We start from the raw sequence: 18430 nt of genomic DNA on the forward strand, positions 1-18430 counted from the left end.
GGAATGGAACAGGGATGTCCATTGTCACCGCTATTATTCAACATTGTGCTGGAAATTCTAGCTAGAGCAACTAGGCAAGAAAAAGACATAAAAACACCCAAATTCAGAAAAGAAGTAGTAGAACTTTCACTATTTGTAGGCGACATGATCTAAATTTGGAAAATCCTGAGAAATTCAACAAAGCTACTTGAGTTAATAAACAAATTCAGCAAAGTGACTGTATAGAAGATTTATGTGCAAAAATCAGTAAATTTCTATACACTGGTAATGACCTGAGGTAGTTATTTTTAAAAATTCCATTACAAAAGCAACTAAAAGAATCAAGTATCTAGGAATAAATTTAACCAAGTATTTAAAGGACCTCTACACAGAAAACTACAAAGCTTTGCTAAAGGAAATTTTAAGAAATCCAAAATAGATGGAAAGGTACTTCGTGTCCATGGATAGGAAAGCTAAATGTCATAAAGATGTCATTTCTATGCAAATTGATCTACAGATTCATCCCAATTCTATTCAATATTCCAACAACCTACTTTGAAGACATGGAAAACCTAGTCATCAAATTTATCTGGAAGGGAAAGAAGCATCAAATTGCCAAACACATCCTAAAAAAGAACAAAGTGGGAAGATTTACACTTCTTGATTTTAAAGCTTATTATAAAGCCACAGAGGTCAAAAGAGCACTGTATTGGTACAAATATAGACATTTTGATCAATGGAATCATATTGATTGCTTGGAAATGGAAGCCCAGATCTACGTTCAATTGATTTTTGACAAGACCTCTAAATCCACTGAACTTTATCATTGATAAACAGTGCAAGGAGAACTGGATATCCACAACCAAAGGAATGAAAGATGACCCATACCTCACTCCCTATGTAAAAACTACTCAAAGTGGATCAAAGACCTAAATATAAGACTTAGTACCTTAAAACTTCTAGAAGAAAATTAAAGGAAACAGCTTCAAAACCTAGTGATAGAGGTCACTTCATAGACCTTACAGCAAAAGCACAAGCAACAAAAGAAAAAATAGATAAATGGGAATTCCTCAAAATCAAATGTTCTTGTACCTCAAAAGGCTTTGTCAAAAAGGTGAAGAGGCAGCCAACTCAATGGGAGAAAATATTTAGAAATCCTATATCTGATAAGGGTTTGATATCCGGTATTTATAAAGAATCCCTACAACCCAACAACAAAAGAGTAAACAACCCAATTACTAAATGGACAAAAGATATGAATAAATATTTTTCTGAAGAGGAAATACAAATGGCTAAAAAGCAAATGACAAACATGTCAATTGTCACTAGCTATTAGAGAAATGCAAATCAAAACCACAATGAAATATCATCCACAGCTATAAGAATGACTGCTGTTAAACTAACAGAAAGTTACAAATATTGGAGAGGATGTGGAGAAATTGGAACATTTATTCACGATGGTGGGAATGCATAATGATACAGCCACTGTGGAAGACAATTTGGCAGTTCTCTGTGACACCTAAGACCCAGAGATAGTCCTGTAGCCCTGAAAGTTAGCATAGCTATATACAGTAACTGTTAAAATAACTGAAAAAGAGATCAATCCTCAATTAGCAATAAAAACAAAGCCAATTTGGCTGGGACTAAGGTAAATAAGAATACAGGGTAAATGAGGATACTGTGTGTACTCTAGACTTTCACCTACTATATGAGACCAAAGGCAGAACAGGCTTATTATCCTCTGAATTATTAAAATTTACAATCTAAATTTTCTGTAATACACAATCTTAATCAACCTGTCTGGATAGTTCATTTAAACAATTCAAACTCCTGAAGTCCAGAATGGAAATGAGGCCTTGCAGCTCTGTCTAGCTTAATGTAAAACCCAGCTCCATCTCAGATTATGGTGGGATGGTAATTAAAAAGTAATGGTATATATATATATATATGGAACTATTAAACATTCCCATCTAACAAACCCCAGGTACCCTCTCTACCACTGGGGCTTCCCATGCCCTTGATTTAAGCCTTGCCCTTATGAAACCTATTTCTGTAGGGGAGAAGTTAAGACTTCCTATAACAAAGCCTAGGAGTAAGTTCCAGGAAACCTCTTTTGTTGCCTAAATATGGCCTCATCCTCCCTAAGCTGAAATCTTCAAGGAAAATTAATACCCTTCCCCCACTACATGGGACATGACATCGGGGTGAAAATCTTTCTAAAAACATGGGGTGTGATTTCCCAGGATACATCTGACCATGGGATCAACAATGCCTTCTTGACCAAAAGGGGGAAAAGAAGCATAATAAAATAAAGCATCAGTGGCTAAGGAGATCAAATAGAAACAAGAGGATATTCTGGAGGCTATTCTTATGCACACTTCAGTTAGATAATGTCAGTTGCCATGGTTTGCTTAACCTCAACCAACATCACTCTTGTTGACTCTCGAGAACACATAGGGCTCAAATGAGATTCTATAAAATTTCATGCACTGTTTGCTTTCCTGGAACCTACAACTTCTAGAAGGTTCCTAGGCCAGATGAATCCTAAAACCCAGAGAAACCAACCTTTCCAAGATTATCAAGTAATTATGTCCCCCTATCCTTTACTGTCAACACTGGTTCTCAACATGAAAAAGTCACAACAGGCATTGCCTAAAGATCCTTATAAATCGGGAGAAGGATCAAAGGAGAAGGAGGAGCAATAACAGAAAAAATAGGATTTAACAAATGAGTATTACTGCTGAATTACTATATTGCTATTTCTTCGAGTCTCCAGTGTTTTGGAGCAGCTAAAAGGAAAAATCTGAAATAGTAGGATGGTAACCCATAATAAACTCTGAAATCTGTTCTGTAACTACTTGTTGAAGTATACTTTGAAAATTATTGCTTTTTCTTCCTTTTCCTTAAATTATTGCATTTTCTTTGTATATATTATATTTCTTTGTGTATATGTATATATGTTATACATATTTTTTCAATTTTCTTTTAAAAAATATTGGCAAATTCCCTTAAGGGACTGGGGAAAAAATATGGAACTGTTAATCTTTCCCAACTGGGAAATTCCTGATACTCTCTCAAACATTTAGGGACTCCCAGGTTAAAAGGCCAAGTCCTCTATCTTGAGGTTTGCTCTTATGAAACCTATTTCTGTACTGGGGAAGCCAAACCTACCTATAATTATGCCTAAGAGTCACTTCCAGAAAACATCCTTTTTTTGCTCAGATGTGGCCAGTCTGTCTTTCTAAGCCTAAATCTGCATGCAAATTCATTACCCTCCCCACTACATTGGACATGACTTCCAGGGATATGTCTCCCTGTCGATGTGGAATATGACTTCTGGGGATGAGCCTGGCCGTGACATTGTGGGATTGACAATACCAAAAAATAGAGAAAAGAAATGGAACAGAATAACATTTAAGTGGCTAAGAAATTTCAAATAGAGTTGAGAGGCTAGTCTGGAGGTTACTCTTATGCGATATTTAGCTAAATATTACAAATTGCCACAGTATTTCAAGCCCAAACAACAGTATTTCTGAAAACCCTAAAGGATACCCAGGACTCTATTTTAGGCTCTATAAAAGTTTCAGTTGCTAAGTTTTTTTCAGAAACTTAAAACTTCTAAATTGTTCGTATGGCAGATAAGCCCTGAAACCCAGAGGCACCACTCTGTCCAAGAATATCAACTAGTTGCATCCCAAATCCCATAATGTCAACATCCCTTTTCAACATGAAGAGATTAGAACAGTTATTGCTGCAATATCCCTGAAGTTCGTGGGGAAAGATCTAATGAGAGGGAGGAGTTATAACAAAGAAGCTAGGATTTAACAAATGATTGTAACTGCTTAATCACTATATGATTTTTTCTTAATATCTGGTGTATTAGAACAGCCAGAAGGAAATACCTAAAATTGTGGAACTTGAAGCTTATTCAATAACTACTTGTTAAACTGTTCTTTGAATTTTATCATTTTTCTGCATATATACTTCACAATAAAAAATGTTTAAAATAAAAAAAGCTTAAGCACTGCTGTCTGCCCATGAGGAAGTTAGAAGAACCCCTCCCCCAATAGATTCCTGGGCTAATACACAGCAAAGTCCACACACTCACCAAAGGGTGCATTGCCCACACTCACCAAATGGTGCAGTGCCATGGAACCCATTGCTCCGTACAATCCCATAAACCTGTAGGACTCCAGAAGGGGTGCCCTGTACTCCAAAGTGCTTACCAGGTGCCTCTAGGTGGGTCCACAAACAACCTTCCCAAGTCCTACTGGTTCACCTTCAAGTGGTGGCATTGAGTCCTGGAAGGATGACTGAATGGCACCTGGTCTCAACTGGCTACATGGAAAGCAGCTGCCACCTCCATGGCCAGCTCAGAGAAGAAGGAGCATGTTCCAGATATCATGGAAATACAAAATAAAGTCTTCCTCCAATGTGGACAAAATTCTAGGCCTACTCAGAGAGCTGATGCAGGGACCAAATAAAGGGTCCCTGCCTGCTGTGTCATATGACCCTGAGGAAGAGCCTCTGCTACCCATGGGCCAAAAGATGCAACAGCTGGTAGCTATATTCAGAGAGAGTAAAATTGTTTCATTACTTAAAGGTCCTGTCACGATCATCCAAAAACATAGCTGGTTGGGGCCCTAAAAGCAGGTAGAACAGATATAAACAGCCCTTGCACCTTGCTACTTTGGGGGCTATTGCTATTGCTCCCAAAGTAAATCATACCTCACAAGTACGCACCACCTTAAAAAAATGGAAATATATAAATGTCCACTGGGTGTTCGAGGCAACAGATTGCCCTTCTTACCTGAAACAACTCACCAAAAATACTCCATTCTTTGTACCCCCCCGCCCCCCCCCACAGACCTCTTCACCTGTGCTGCCCACAGCTGAATCAGGCCAACACGTCTCAACAAGTCTCCTGTTTCTAAGGACACTCATACACTTTAACTGGCACACCACTTCACCCACGGGACAAATAAGCTCCAGACTCTCAACAACAGCAGGACCCTGCTTGTATAAGGGTCTAACAGCCAGCCCCAGGCACCACCACAGATGGCAATATCTGTTCACCAAACCTATGTTATTTTGAGGCCTGAAAACCCAAAAACTTTCATGGTATTATTAGACACTAGATAACTGGTAACTCTGATTCCCACTTCACCAGTGCAATGCCCCAGCCCCACAGAGCCTATTGATGGACTAGCAGGGGGCAGCATGTGAGATACCTGCCACTATGAAGATAAGACCTATCCTCTCCCTACAGCCAGATCAACTTCTACACTGCCATATCCTATCACGGATGTGGACATTCCGACTTTCTGGTTTCCCACACAGATCAAGCCAAGACTTTGCACTGATAATTGTGCATACCCATTGAGAGCCAACAAAACTCTCTAAGCCCCACTATGTGCTTAGCACTCCACCATATCAACTCACAGGGAGAACTAAAATATATGTCCAGATATATGTGACATGATAGAAGCATGTATTCTAGAAACCATTATCTCACCTTTGAATTCACCAGTCTGACCTGTACTTAAGGCCAGGCCAAAATGAAAACAAATAAACAAACAACAAAGCCAGCCATTAATTATTACAACCTCAACAAGGATTCTAGCAAAAGCCCTTCTGCCAGATATCACCACTGTTTTTTAAAAAGTTCAAAATGCTTCTTCCACTGTGTTTTCTCTTATTGACTTGGCCAATATGTATTATTCAGTACCAACATACAAGACAAATCAGACACAATTCAATTTCATTTTCAAAGGCCAATGGTACACATTTAGTAGACTTCTGATGGTTTACCTCAACAGTCCCCCATGGTCTGTGCAACACAATTTCATGGTCTTCTGGCTTCCATCTGACAATTGCCTGTGGTATTAAATAAATGACACCGTGTTGCCCCATAACCAAAAAACAAGATAAGAGTATTCCACATGTTGACCATTGGTCTCCTGATTCAGCAGAGAGGGGCAATCACCCCCCTCAATGTACAGGTGCCCATGTCCTCCATCAAATTTATGAGCTACATTCAAACAAAAAAGGCAACAGATCCCACATCCAGTTTGCCTCAAACTCCTCCCTCTCAGAGCTCCCATCTTGGCCAAAGGTGTCCAACACATTGTCATGTTCAGGGCTTTGGGAGATGGAGGCTCAGGAGAGAGAACCCCCTTGACTCAATCTTCATCAAGGATTTGTCTTAGATACTGTCTGATACTTAAATGGGTTTATTTATACAGCAATGTTTACAAAAATAACTGCAAAATAATTACAGAACATGTTGATGTTGTGGACCTCTTTACATTCAAGGGGTTAAACAACCTATTGATGAAGATGGCCTCAGTCCTTCTAAATAGAGGTAGATTAAATACAAATATAAACGAGAGGAGAGACTCCCTAATTCTTAGAGTCATCACCAGACAGAGCCCTTCCCAGACGACCAGTTGCATGACCCCCTTACCGTAAAATGCACAAAATAGCAACATACTCTCACTCTTGCTCTTGTAAAATCATGGCTTAAATAACCTGCTTAAACATCAAATGATGAGTAAGACTCATCTTGGTGCAGACTGAGCCAAGAGGGAAACATTGCCTTAGGAACTCTGCAACGCAAAGAGCCAAACACAACAATAGCAAATTTCAAAATGAGTAATTTTAAAGTAAGCTAAATGCAAATTAGTTCTGCCATATCACAACAATAAAAAACAAACTTAAAATTAAGTCAAACATTGTGTGCAAAGAAGCAGGAAAATTCAATTCATGGTAAAGAAAATCTCAATTTGTAGAAACATAACCCAAAATAACACATATACTAAAGTTAGTAGAGCAGGATAATAATTCAATGATCAATAGGTACCATTTATTTAAGGAAAGTTGGAAGAAATAATATGCTGACTAGACACTCATATAAGAGCAGAAATTCAAATTAGAATTTCAGAGATGAAAATATGTCTGAAATAAAAACATACATAATGAATGGGAATAAGAGAAGATTAGATACAGAAGAGAAACTACTACTTTATTTGAAGGAATAGCAGTAGAAATGCAAAGAGAAAAAAGACAAAATAATAAAGAAAACATTATTGAGATATGACACAACTTCAGATCATCTAATACATGGACAATTAGAATTCAAAAGAAGGGAAGGATCACAGAAAATATTTGAATAAATAATGGCCTTTCTTTCAAGATTTGTTAAAATTATAAACTTAAACATTCAAGAATTTCAAAGAACTACATGCAAAAAAATCTATTAGGCAAACTTGTTGAAGGTGTGTGTTGTTCAAATTGCTTAAAACCAGGGATAAAGACAAAACTTTAAAGAGAGTCAGACACAGGGAAGATAAAAAAGACACAAGCTAAAGAATGTGTATTAGTTAGGGTTGTCTAAAGAAACAGAATCAATAGGGAACACACACAAATATAAAATTTATAAAAGTGTCTCATCTAACCATGGGAACACAGAGTCCAAAATCTGCAGGGCAGGCTGTGAGGTCAACGATTCTGATGGAGGGTCTGTATGAACTCCATAGGAGAGGCTTGCTGGCCAACACAGGAAAAAGAGCCTGTCTCTTCTGAGTCCTCCTTAAAAGTCTTCCAGTGATTAGATTAAGCATCACTCATTGCAGAAGACACTCCCCTTGGCTATTACATATGGAATCAGCTATGGATGCAGCTGATGTGATCATGATTTAATTCTATGAAATGTCCTCATCGCAACAGACAGGCCAACACTTGCCCAGCCAGACAAACAGGTACCACCACCTGGTCAAGTTGACACATGAACCTGACCATGACAGAAAGAAAGTTAAGGATCACAACAGACATTTCCTAAAACTATTGTAAATCAATGAATAGTGGAATAACACCTTTAAATGACTGAAAGAAAAAATACTTTTCAACCTAGATTTCTATACCCAGTGTAAATATCCTTCAACAATTAAGAGGAAATAAACATTTTCGATAGGATTTTTTGACTGGAAAAGAGGAGAAGAGACTGAAACTCAATCAAAAGAGCTTTATTGTGAGGCTATACACAGATAGGCTGAAGCCTAAGTTGACAACAATCCCAAGCAAGGGAAGGGGTACAGCTTATACAGGATGGGTTGCAGGAAGCAGGGAAAGGGAGGTGTTAGATTTTCTTTGCCTAGCTTGGAAGGGGAAAGTTGACAGGTTTTCGTTATTGGTATAGAGTGAAACCAAGTAATGGCTAAGTGGGGAGTTGGCTGGTCTTTATGGGAAGGGCTCAAATTTTAAGTGCTGCTGTAGTCATGCAGGGTTGTAACTGCCAGAGGACAGATGTTCCGTAAGGTGAGCTTATCACAAGATTGAAACTCTGGGGCTGTAACTGTCAGAGGGCAAGAGGAGTCATGGAACTGTTGCCTGAGCTGGGGTGGGCTCAGTGGGTTTCCTGGAAATCATGGGTGGGGGAAGCAAGGGGTTGGTCACATCATGGGGGAAGGGGTTCTGCCTAACAATTTTTAGATATACAAAATAAGTAAATTATTGCAATTAGCTAAAATAGCATATTCAAAGTTTAATGGTACAGATTAGAGGATTTGCTTTTCTTTAACTTCAGTGATAACATGTTAAAGAAAATTATATGATCAAGTCTAAATCAGTGAAGTTTTGTTACTTAGTTATACTAAAAATGCAAATTTGAAAGAATATAAAGAATGGAATACTCATGCCCTCAAGAAGCCTTTGCAACTACAGTACCAAAAGCAGTTGTAAATTTAATATCATAAATAATGTTTTACTGTTAACAATTTAAAATTTCTTGGTTGAATATTTTGCAGGCTGTAAATAAGAGTTTTTTCTTATTATCTATTTCCAGGCCAAAAGTATTCTGTAAGTTTAAGCCATTGTTTTTGCTGAGAAATGATATATGATTCAGGCTGTAAATATACTCATGTAGGTGCACATTTCATAGTCTCAGAGGATCAGTTAAATTATTGTGAATAAAACTGGCATTGGGAAATAAGCAGCTTAGATAAGAAAATGAAGTTATTTCTTCACTAATAGAAAGCTCAAAGGCTTTCCTTGGTTTGGATGAACGTTGACTAAACAATTTTATCTGTTGTGACCAACCTCGTTTCTCTCAATCCCTCTCTTGGTCCTCCTTTTTTCCTCAGTGCAGGGTCCAGGCCTGAACAGGTTTTCCACTTATGGTCACAAGATGGCACTAACAGCTTCTCTCAGGTAGGACTGAACATGTGAAAGGCTTAGTCAGTGAATGCTTCAGATATGCTGGGCTGATTACAAAAGCCAGAAAAGGTCACTTCACTCATGAAGGCTCACGAAGCACCAGTGTGGCCATACTTCAAATTAGTGGTTAACTGGAGAATTCCATTAAGAATATTAGAAATGAGAAGTCAGTGGATGGAGTCATATTAGAGAAAGGAAAATTCAGTTTATTAAAGAGTAACAGTTGAAATTTACTGAAAGAAATATACAAGTTGACAAGTTTAATGGATTAACTCTAAGTAAGAAGGAACCATATCAGCACTCAGAGATGGAGAAATAATGGGACACATGGAGTAAATGTGGGAAGAAAAGATCTTACTAGGTGCTTACAAAGCTGCATCAACCATTAAGGGCTAGAGAAAATTGCTTCATTTCAGAAAGTTAATCAATTTATGTTAGGTGTATTTTTATTTCTTTTTCCATATTTCTCTAAAATTCCATTTAAAAAATCTATAATTAATAAGCTATTGTATAGCAAAAATAATAATAGTAACAAAAGTATGACACTGGACAGACTAAACTGGTTAACAGTATATTCTGGGTACTCACGTATAATGGTTTAGGTACAGTGTAACTGGTGCCCTGCCGGCAATGCTGCCAGCTGAGCCTGATCCAGGTTCAGTAGTTTTGAAATTAAAAGAATTTAAAGACAAGAAAGCCAGTAGGACTAACTGGTAAAGTTTATTAAACACAGAGTACACATTGGGGTTAGACAAGGAAAAGCCCACTGGAGGGACAGGTACTGAGTGAAGTGGGCTAGCTTGTTTTATTGGAAAGCTGGGAGCAGGTTTCCATGGTGACCTTTGAATATGAGATGTTTCCTTTGTTCTAGTAGGAGACAGCTAGCAGGATTCCTGGTTTGTTGTCACAAACTTAAAATTTGTCTTTGGGCAAATGTTTGACAATCTTATAACCCTGTGCTTCCTATCATTAACTAAGAGTTTGCTTTTGGGCCCAGAAATTTATAAGCTTTTATGGTTTGAGAAGGTTTCAGTGGTTTGGGGGCTTTAGAGAAATATTTGCCCCAGGAGGTTTGCAGCTTTGTGTTAGTTCCTTTGGAGCTAGATAAGAAACAAGGGACTTGCAGTTGCCTGTTAACTCTTAGAGCTGAATACAATACCAGGGACTCACAGTTGTCCCTTTTTATCCTGCTTCAACGAGAATCAGAGGGAGGTAAATCCAAAGGATATGAGAAAATTCGGAAGAAAAGAATATAGATGTTCTATTCAACTATCTCATCTCATTCATTTATTTTTTCAGCCAAATTTTGTAAACATTACTTGAAAGATTATGTTTAAAGTTAAAATAAGTCTATAGCTATCTAATGGTAGCAAATCTGAAAAAAATTCAGAAAACTACAATATAGGGCATCTCACATTTTTAATAATTGAAGTCTGTTCATACAAATATTTTTCCAATTATGAAATCATTCACCAAAGTTGAAATATATAGTGAGTATGTGCAGCCCATTTACCCTTATTTGGGGCAAATTTGACTGTTTATAATATTTAGTAGCTTACCTAACTGGAATTATTGGTCTAGGTTATTGGGACCTACAAACCTATTTAATAAGACTGATAAAATAATGAATAACATATGAATATTCTGGCAATATTTTATTTTATGACCTAAATGGAAAGTACATTGATTTTTTGCATTATTTATTAAACTATAAAAGTATAACATACATATTATATAGTTCACAAAAAAACCCTTTAGAGTTCAGTGAGTGACTTCATAATTGGAAAAATATTTTACGTGCTCTTGACATGCTAGTATGGGTATGAATGTAAGCAAAACAAAATTTTTCTAGTCTAAAATTTTTGTGAAGTATCTATGATATCACAAGAAGATAAGAAATGATAATATATGATAATATCCATGGCTTTCAGACATTCACAAATTTACAGAAACAAAATTTCCAAGCATTCAAGACTTATAAATAAGATAATATATTCTAAATTTTTATATCTATTTTTCTTAAAATATTAACTTCAAAAAGCAAGATTTGAATTTAAACAATTTTAGTTATAAATATTATGAAGTGTTGGTTATAAGTTAAAAAATTAAAGTGATTATATTTGTTAGGCCAGCACAATAATATAAGTTCAACTAGTGAAATAAACCTGTTGACTTGACAGAACAGAGTTAGACTGCTGAATCACTCTGTGTCAGATAGTGCTAGAGAATATGATATAGTACCCAAATCATAAATGTGCTTACATCTGTTTCACATATTTTCAGCTAAGTACCAAGAATTTATACTTTGATAATATGAACCTTATTTTATGCCTTAACAGTTTTTGAAATTTTAAAACCATGTGCTTTAGAGCAAAATTCAAACCAAACAATTTTAACATATTTTACCAGACAATTTAATAGATATAGGCAAAGGGTAGAACTGGACACCATTTGTTCAAACACTGCTTGGAAAATAAGCATCTTCAATAATTCTGCTGATTGGATAAACATCAATGTATGTAAATATCTAATCCTTTGCTTTGATAATGTGATGGTTAGGTCCTGGTGTCAACTTGGCCAAATGATTGTGCCCAGTTGTCTGGTCAGGCAAGCACTGGCCTGACCAGTGCTGTAAGGATATTTCATGACTGGTTGATCACATCATCAGTCAGTTGATTGCATCTGTCTCTGATTACATCTGCAATCAACTAAGGCATGTCTCCCGCAATGAGATAATCCAATCAGTTGGAGGCTTTTAAGAAATAAGACTCTTTCACTGTTTTTTTTAGCTAGGAAGCCTCTCCTGTGGAACTTGTCCAGACCCTTCATTGGAGCAGCCAAGTTCACAACCTGCCCTACAGATTTTGGATTCATCCATTCTCATGGTTCTGTGAGACACCTTTATAAATCTCATTTTTACAAACATCTCCTGTTGGTTCTGTTTCTCTAGAGAAACTCAACTAACACAGCTTGGTACCAGGAGTGGTTCTTGAGAAACAGAATCTTATAAATCAGTTTTTAGCATTTGTTTTCTACTCTGACTTGTCTCAGAAGCACTAATGACTCTGTTTCCAATAATCAAGATGGCACTGACAGTCCATAGAGTGAGTTGGCAAAAGAGATGCTCAAAATATCACCATTAGATTCTGTTAATTGTACACTTACATGAGACAAGGCTCTGGGTGAGAATGTTTTTGACATCTTTACAGAGTTTTGTGGAATTTTTAAGAGGTATAATGATGTTGGCTGGTTGTTGTTGGTTATGCTGGATACAGTGATAAGGGAAAGGATGAGCTGAAGACTTCAAATTTGCACCTTAAGCACCATATGAGTGATGTAAATGTTTCCATGTGTACTTTGAAAGAAAATCTTATTACCTGTGGTCACAGACTTGAGATTTCTGAAAGACAGACACAAAGCTTCACAAAGCCTGTGAGTAGCAGATTTACAATGTAAACCAAATACTCCACATTATTGGGTGTCTACTCTTAAAGTAAGGGCCTTGATTGGAAAAGAATGGGATCCTTAAATGTAGAATGGTGGTATATGACTTGATAATGATGACAACGGGGAGATGGAATTCTGCCAACTTGCCCCAGTGTTGCAACTTGGAATGTGTTGGTTTGAATCTATTATGCATCCCAGAAAAGCCATATTTAAATTCTGACTCAATCTTGTGGGAGTAACTGTTTCTTTTAAAACGGATTCAATATTGTGTTGTGAAACTTTTGATTAGATTATTTCCATGGAAATGTGGCACGCCCAATTGTGAGTGTGATCTTTTAATTATATGGAAGCATGGCCACCCATTCCAGGTGGGCCTTGAATAATTTACTGGGATCCTTTAAAAGAAGAAACATTTTGGAAGGAATTAGAAATGACAGAGACAACAGATACTTCAGCGCACAGTCTACAGAAAGGACAGAAGACTCTGAGCCAACAGAAACTTCACAGCAGAGCTGACACAGATGTGGACACATGGAGAACAGAGAGATGGATGTTTGGCGATTGTTGGAATCCAGCAGCTGTCACCATGAGATGTTAAGCAAACCAGAACCTGGTGACATCCAAGGGAAACCAAGAGATGAAAGCCAGCCCTGGAGAAGCAAAGTGAGGAACCCCCACAGGAACAAAGGCTGCAAGCAAGGAAGCCCAGAAGCAAGGGACCAGCAGATGCCACAGCCACATGACTACCCAGTTGACAGAGGTGCTCCTGACCCATTGGACTTTCTTGAGTGAAGGTAACTTCTTGTTGGTGCCTTAATGTGATCACCTTCACTTCCTTGTAACTGTAAACCTGTAAATTATTAAATTCCCCTTTTTAAAAGCCATTCCATTTTTGGTATATCACATTCTGGCAGCTTGCAAACTAGAAGACATGAGATGTGTCACCACTTATTCAAGGTGGGATTGCCTAGTGGAGCCCTTTAAGGGGGAAATATTTTGGAAAAAGCTTCAGAGCCACCAGAACAACATAGCAGCAGAGCCCCAGGGAAGCCATTCCTAGAGAGAAGCTAGCAGATATTGCCATATGCCTTTCCAGCTGAGAAACCCTCAACAACATCAGCCTCCTGGAACAAAGATATCTTTTCCTAGATGCCTTAGATTGAACATTTCTATAGCCTTGCCTTAATTTGGACATTTTCACAGCCTTAGAACTGCAAACTTGCAACTTAATAAACCCCCTTTTTAAAAAAGGTCATTCCATTTCTGGTATATCACATTCTGGCAGCTTGCAAACTAGAACACAGGCATTATTATATTTTAAAACTATTTATGTACACCTTTGCCTCTAAAATTTCAAAGTTCATCATAACTACAGGAATTATGGACATATTTAGCTACGGTTGCTGACAGATATATTTTGTGAGGGGCATCTGTCCCCAATCTCGTTCAAAGTTGGGGTGGACAGTTCCTTCCTACATATCACACAAAACAAGATGATTTACTGAGTCTTATTTTCTACATTCTTTTATCATAAATGAATCTAATCTTTCATTTCAATAAAATATGGAATAATATAATGTCTAATACGCCTTTTAAAGTACACATACTATTATGAAAATTGTGACATGCTCCACCAGGAAGGCTTATCCACAAGCTCCTCAGCCTCCCAATGACAGGAAATGATATCTATTTTAAACTAGATTGTGATTTAATTACCTTGTGGCTGACCCTGTTTGGCCCACTTTGAAATGAAATCTCTCTGGGAACATGTGACTATTTCAAATGTGACAATCTCCTCTCCACTATAGTCACAATGGCCAAGGGCATAATTCTTATGATGATCCCACCTCCAAGCTCATTCTGAAACACCTCATCAGAATTTCTTTACCTTCCTCCACAAACTCCTTTCTTTCCTTTCACTCCCTCACTGGGTTCTGCAACATTAGCTGTGTGACCTTGACCTAGACACAAATCCCTTTCTTCAACTAGAGAACAGAATGAGGAGACTTTTCTTCCATAATTATTTGTAAAGATTTTGACACATATTGTGGATCATAATTAACTTTTTCTTTAAGAAATAAAATGGATAAATAAAATGTACATATTAAAAGAATAAAATGTTTCAATAAAATTGAAAAAAGACAACAGATTGAAAATTCTTCAAAGGAGACTTTAGAAGGGAAAAAGAAGAGATGTGGAAGTGGAATAAGAAGATGAGGAGAGGCAGGAAAAGGAGAAAACAGCACAGCAATGGAGGCAGGAACTAAGGCAGCACCACTCGTCCTACTCTATTTGTTATTCTCTTCAAGGTTTTCTTCAGAGTAACCTTGACATCCCTGTTCCTCAGGCTATAGATAAGGGAGTTCAGCATGGGCACCACATTGGTATAAACCACTGAGAAAAACTTCTGACCCAAAGACCCAACAGATGATGAACTGACATGAGTGAGCAGCCCAGATCCAAAGAAAAGGCCAAGAGTAATTAAGTGGGAACCACAGGTGTTGAAGGCTTTGGGCCAGCCCTTAGCTGATGACATGTGAAGGATATTGAAAAGAATTAAGTCATAAGAAGTGAAGATAATGAGAGAAGAGACTCTAATGACAATGCCCACAATAATAGAAACCAGGAGCTCATTGATAAAGGTGCTGCTACAGAATAGTTGGAACAGAGGGAAGTTGTCACACATGTAGTAGTTGATGATGCTGGAGTCACAAAACATCAGCCTCATCATGCACCCTGTGTGAGCCGTCACAACAGCAAACCCCATCACATGTGTAGCAGACATCAGCAGCAGAGAACATACCTGAGGGGACATGATGACAGTATACTGTAGGGGCTTTCACATGGCCATGTGGTGATCATAGGCCATGGCTGTCAGCACACAGCACTCAGAGCCAACAAAAATCATAAGAAAAATAGCTGAGCCATGCATCCTGAGAAGGAGATGATGCTTCCCTCTGAATTAAAGCTCATCAGCATTTTGTGATGAATAGGAGAAAACAAAGAAGATTGAAGAGAAAAATGTACATGGGGGTGTGAAAGTTGGAAATCAGACAAATAAGTGTAATTATAACTAAATTCCCCACCGCAGTGACCACATGGTTCACCAAGAAAAGAAAAAATGGGCGACTGGAACTTGCATTTGTCTTTAATCCCACAAGTATAAAGTGAGTCACTGAAGAGGTATTTTCCACAGCCATTCACTTCACAGGCCTGGTCTTTAGGAACAGGGTAAAGCTCATTTCCATGATGTATCCTCAGCCTTTGTCTGCAACAGGAGATCTGTATCTGCTGGGTTGCAAGATGAAGGTTGTCTGAAGGCGCACAGCAAGATATCCATGTTCCTGACATCCTGAGGGGATTCCCCAGGCCTGAGAGTCCACACTGTTCTTCCTTTTCTCTTTCCCCCTTTCAGTTTCTGGGACACTTTGCAGAGGAGAGTGAGGAGAGTGCTGGTAGACCTCCTTCACTCTGACAGGGGCTCCTCCCAAGCTCATATGAGGGTCTGGAGTGCTCCCCTAGAATCTTCGACTTGTACACTTGTGAGTTTGAAGGAAGTTAGTAAGTCAGAGATGATTTCTTCACTTGGAGACCTCACTGATGCTGGGCCTTGAGGATCCTTCATCTGCACTGTCCTGAGGCTGGCAATATCTCTGATGCTGAAGGAAGAATTAAGCATCAGCACTGTTGTCAGTCTTTGACATTCTAGAAGAAGTATTTTAGAGGAAGGAGCTTTAATTTCTGCTTATGAATCTTTCCTTTTCATTTGCAAAGAGGAAAGCAACAACCTTATATACACCTCATAAACAATCAGCTGGTTTCAATGGGAATGAACTTCATATCCTACGTTTCTTCAGAAATTGATCAGAAGTGCAGAAAATTGTCCTCTCCCATATGATTTTATCAAAGATGGATGAGCTTCTTGAGGGTAGAAATTACTGAGCCTGGGTTTACATCTTGTATCATAGAGCAGGCTCCTCTAGGACTCAGCATGCTACTCAGCTTTTGTTTCACTTGAGGAATTTCTAATCACCAGTGCAAAGAATGGATAGCCCTCTTGGTCTCTCTCCTCCATATACCCTAGTTCATAAGCATCACTCTAAAGAAGGTCCTGGGGTATAATCACTGCCATTTCTAGTTCTTTCTTGCAAGTTGCTGGGATTACATGAATAAAATATTAGATTGAGGACAATGCAATGGTGGCTCAGTGGCAGAATTCTTACCTGCCATGCCGGAGACCTGGGTTCGATTCCCGGTGCCTGCCCATGCAAAAATAAAAATTATATATATATTAGATATATATATATATACATATCTAATATATATATTAGATTGTTTCAACACCATATATGGTTGGGGATTTCAACTCATTAAAGTGATGTAATGAAATTGTTAATCAGACTGAGTTTAATGCACACGTCTCCACTCTCTAACTGTGGGATTTTGATGCGTTTTGGAACTCCCCTGAACTTTTCATCACCATCTGCAAAATGAGGCTGAAAAAGAGCTTTCTCATAGGGTTATGTGGGTATTAAATGAGGTAATTCACATAAAGTATTTGAACCAAGTCTGGCAAATTAAAAGAGCCTGATAAGTCTTAGCTCCCCTTTCCTTTCTCCTCTGACACATTCATATATATAAAGAGATTCTGGACCATGATATATATGTATTTTGGACATGAAAAGTCTCCGTTGTAGTGGGCTGTCTTCATATTTTATGAAGCACAGATTCTTGTTTCTATCCATTAGATATCAGTATTCTATCCCTCACCTCATAGGGAAATCTCTGTGATATTACTGCTAGGCAAAGATTTCTGAGATAAAATACCAAAATCACAATACATCCAAAAAAAAAAAGCCCATTTTAAATGCTTAAATTAGATGTTATCAAAATGCAAACATTTTCCTCCAAGATAACATTAAAGAATGAAAAAAAAGCAACAAATTAGCAAATAATATGTACCAATCATATATCTGATAAAGAACTTGTAACCATAAAGTATAAAAAACACTTAAAACTCATGGAAAAAAAAATCAACTGCCCACAAATTAAATGAGTAGCAGATATGAGCACATTAACTGACAAAGATATATGGGAAGGAGATGGAAAAAAAACACACACACATGAAGAGCTGTTCAACATCATTATTCATTAGGCAAATGCAAATTGTAACCTCGATGAAATCTTATTACAAACCTATTAGACTGAGTATTGGTATGTCCCAATTTGAGCTTGACATGGGAAACAAGGTAGCCATGCAAGGTTTAGGTCCCTGCAAATTTCAGGGGTGGGGGATGATGGTCTGTGCCCCACCTCTGTTGGCCCCAAGTTTTCTTCTAATAGCCCCTTCGTGACTGTGCCTTAGGTTGTTCCTGAGGAATCTTACCTGTCTTTGGCTAACCAGCCATCCTCCTGGGCCAAGTAGGGTGATGTGAGGGAGGGGCAACACTCCCTGAGAGGGTCCAATCTGTTCCTCAACAGCCTATGCCCCCTGGCTTCCATGCCCAGCACCTGCCTTGGGATTTCCTTACCTGCTGATAAGGCCCCCACTCTGGTCACATGTTTTGGAGAACCTAGGCTTTTCTCCTCCAGTGAGGGTCCAGCTCATAGCTTTGGGCAAGACAAACTGCATGGCACCAGCTTCAGGAGGCCTCCACCTCAGCACAGCCAAGAGCTCCCCACTGATCTCATATGTATTGTATTACCAGGAGGACTGCACCAAGAAAGGTGTCAGATTCAGTGGGGGGTAAAGCTGCACATGTGTTGAAGGCCAGGTGGACTTGGGAAATGT

At 38.2% G+C, this 18430-nt stretch overlaps 1 pseudogene; it reads right to left on the minus strand.

Moving 5' to 3' along the window:
- Positions 1-14902: 14902 nt before the first annotated feature.
- Positions 14903-15839, minus strand: LOC143643226 (olfactory receptor 8C8-like; annotated as a pseudogene).
- Positions 15840-18430: the final 2591 nt, after the last annotated feature.

The sequence above is a fragment of the Tamandua tetradactyla genome, chromosome 8 (assembly GCF_023851605.1).
Source record: "Tamandua tetradactyla isolate mTamTet1 chromosome 8, mTamTet1.pri, whole genome shotgun sequence".
Taxonomy (NCBI): Eukaryota; Metazoa; Chordata; class Mammalia; order Pilosa; family Myrmecophagidae; genus Tamandua; species Tamandua tetradactyla.